This window comes from Myotis yumanensis, unplaced genomic scaffold (assembly GCF_028538775.1).
Source record: "Myotis yumanensis isolate MYYU_CA2020_CCGP unplaced genomic scaffold, mMyoYum1.0.hap1 SCAF_3, whole genome shotgun sequence".
Classification (NCBI taxonomy): domain Eukaryota; kingdom Metazoa; phylum Chordata; class Mammalia; order Chiroptera; family Vespertilionidae; genus Myotis; species Myotis yumanensis.
The window spans coordinates 92,385,851-92,389,669 of record NW_027223754.1 but is presented as its reverse complement, the minus strand read 5'-3'; positions in this window follow the sequence as shown (position 1 = coordinate 92,389,669).

Sequence of the window (3,819 nt, the reverse complement as noted above, 5' to 3'; positions counted from 1 at the left end):
GGATAGAATGTTATTTAACTGGAAGATAGAGAATGAAAGTCAAGACAAATAATAAAATATCATGGATTTTTCCCAGTTAGAAAATTACAACGAATAACTATTCCTAAAAGGAAATTTTAAAATCCCCAACTGTTGAAAGTACGTAGATTTCCTGGCTTACAGCATCCATTCTGCAAGGATAAATCAGTGCAACAGGGTAAGATTAAAAACTGGCAAAATGCTGACTTTAATGGCTATCAGTTAAATTGCCAAATGATGACCTAAATTTAATAAATTGATTATTAACTGAATTTCCATTGAGGCTTAGCAGTAGAAGATATATACAAATAGAAGTATTTATCACTTCAGAGTATTTCAAGGCAAGGAAAATATACAAAACTTGTTTTTTTGCAATATAATGTAAGTCCTCAGAAATAAATTCTACCATAATAAGAACATCTAAACCATGAAAACATGTTACCAAAAAATGTAGAGATACCATAGCCTGAATTTCTGCATTTTTCTTTCTTTATTAGTCCAAACCCCCTAGGTCATATGTGTAACCCCTTCACATATACACCAGGAGCTCCAGACATTTGCCATACAAAGAAAACAGCAGAGTGAGCAGAGAATCAGCAGAGCCACCAGACCAAAAACAAAGCATTTAGTTATGAGACTTTTCTATAAAAAGAACTTCAATGTCTCAATAGATCCCAAATTGTTAAAAAGATATTTGCTTCTTTTTCAGAAGGTTCAATTAAATTATACACTCTGAAACATAAGTGGGAAGCAATTCTGTTTTAGGGAAAAATGCCTATTGTAAACCAGGGTGAAAATTTTCACCAAAAAAAGTCTGACTACCTAAATGATCTCCCCCACCTTTCCCTAATTCATAGAAATGGAGTATATCTGACTTTCCTCTCAAAGCAAGCTGAAAAGGTTTAAATGAAGAATTTTAAAATGGTCTTCACAAAATTATTGTCTTTTCTAATATAAAGTCTACAGATGACACACACAAATATGTATAGCATAGAAAAACTCAACCTGTGACTGAAGACAGTTCGGTATGCTACCGGCTACAACATGGTCACAAATGGCAGATTGCTGTAGCCACCTAGCCATCATCAGTCAGACTCACTGGCCACATGTCCCATTTTCAACATAGTACTAGTAGTTCTTTCTCTGTGAGTGATGACGCACGAGGACAATCACTTCCCTCTGACTTCCAAGTAAAAACACATGCACACAGATTTGTGCTATTTGATTCTGATAGTCAAAAGTGAACCTGCCAGTTCTTCCCCAATGCCAAAGAAAAAATTACTTGGGAAAAAAAAAAAAGACCTTCTATGAATTAATCTATATTTCAGCTTTCTTTTCATGCAAAACATTTCATGTATACTGAATAACAATTAATCTTTGATTAAGGGTTTTAGTTAGAAGGTATCATATCAGCACAAAAATACCCACACTGGATTAGTAAAATTGTAAGACTACTTTTAAATTCATAAAAATGCAATTGCACTCAGTAACTACAGTTTTAGTTTTTTGGGTACCCCATGCTACACGGAATCAGGGAAATGAACATTGTTGGAGGGAGCCATTTTCCTAATTTGCGACTGTTTAAAAATTGTTGAGATGCCACATGGTGGGGGCTAAAATCCTTTAAAGTGCTGTTGAGAATATCAGTTAAAATTTTGACCAGTTACTATCAGCCTCTATTCCATATTACCATGTCCACAGTGCAGGTTTGGTGTTCACACTACATCGACTTCCCTCCTTCCCTGTCATCCCTATTAGCAACAGTGCACCAGCCGCGGTGGACACAAGGCTCCTACTGAGGCCCAGGTTGGCAGTTGGCACGCAGCTGGCAATCAAGGTCTGGGGCTTACTCAGCTCTGTGGTGGGAAGTTCAGGGCATCCTGTCTGGGTAATTTTCTGTTGTTTTTGTTTCTTCTTCCTCTTCAGTTTTGATACTGTTGTATTTAACTTAGTTATTAAAAACAGGAAAGAAAGGGAAGGTAGATGCATGCTCAGTAAATTTGGGGGGACTAGCAAAGATGCTTACTGTCAATCACACCTGGGAATAGGTTATTGGTTAGAATGGGTGTGGCCACTGCAAGGGGGTGACATTTGAGATATTTAATTCCCTAAACCCATGGTCAGCAAACCGTGCTTAAAATGACAGAGTTGGAAGGAGCCATGCGGATCATCTAGTCCCGTGGTCGGCAAACCTCGGCTCGAGAGCCACATGCAGCTCTTTGGCCCCTTGAGTGTGGCTCTTCCACAAAATACCACGTGCGGGCGCGCACATACAGTGCGATTGAAACTTCATGGCCCCCGGTGTGGTAGGTACAACCCCGGTCAGGTTGAATCCGCCCCGGTGTGGTAGGGACAACCCCGGTGAGGTTGAAACGGCCCCGGTGTGGTAGGGACGACCCCGGTGAGGTTGAAACGGCCCCCGTGAGGTAGGGACGACCCCGGTCAGGTCGAAACGGCCCCGGTGTGGTAGGGACGACCCCGGTCAGGTTGAAACGGCCCCCGTGAGGTAGGGACGACCCTGGTCAGGTCGAAACGGCCCCGGTGTGGTAGGGACAACCCCGGTCAGGTTGAAACGGCCCCCGTGAGGTAGGGACGACCCCAGTCAGGTCGAAACGGCCCCGGTGTGGTAGGGACAACCCCGGTGAGGTTGAAACGGCCCCGGTGTGGTAGGGACGACCCCGGTGAGGTTGAAACGGCCCCCGCGAGGTAGGGACAACCCCGGTGAGGTTGAAACGGCCCCCGTGAGGTAGGGACGACCCCAGTCAGGTCGAAACGGCCCCGGTGTGGTAGGGACAACCCCGGTCAGGTTGAATCGGCCCCGGTGTGGTAGGGACAACCCCGGTGAGGTTGAAACTGCCCCCGTGAGGTAGGGACGACCCCGGTGAGGTTGAAACGGCCCCCGTGAGGTAGGGACGACCCCAGTCAGGTCGAAACGGCCCCGGTGTGGTAGGGACAACCCCGGTCAGGTCGAAACGGCCCTGGTGAGGCTCAGACGGCCCTGGTGAGGTTGAGACTACTCCAGTGAGGTTGAGACAAATAAAGGGGACCAGTATGGACTGATGAACAGGGGTAGATACAGAAGCAGAGCAACATTGAACAGAATGTTAAACTACAGTGGGAAGCCTGGGGAGGGATGTGGGGGGGGGATTAAGAGACCAACTGAAGGACTTATATGCATGCATATAAGATTAACCAATGGACACAAGACACGGGGCGCGGGAGGCGGGGGGTAGGGGCCGGGGGAATGTCAAGGGGGGGAAAAAAGGAGACATATGTAATACTCTTTGTAATACTTTAAGAAATAAAAATTATTAAAATATTAAAAAAAAAAAAAAAAAAAGAAACTTCATGGCCCATGCACAGAAGTTGGTATTTTGTGGAAGAGCCGGTATTTTGTGGAAGAGCCACACTCAAAGGGCCAAAGAGCCGCATGTGGCTTGCGAGCCGCAGTTTGCCGAGCCGCAGTTTGCAGACCACTGCCCTAAACAAAGGAATCCACTCTTTTGGTTCCTCTTATGCTCTTGGGGTACACTCCCCTGCATTCGTCCAAGTGGCCCGCAACCATGTGGATCCCATACACAATGGACTAATGAACTGTAATTAGCCTGATGCTGAACTGGACCCAGCACCAATATGAAAAGAAAACTCTGGACTCTGACTATGCTTCTAGCTTTACTGAAACACTTTTTCTAAAACTGGAGTAGGAGGAATGGGACTTTGGAAACCCAGGAATGCAATTTCATAGAAATAAAGCTTTCTACCACATGTCATCCTCTTGTGGGGTCTCTGGAAATGCCTATC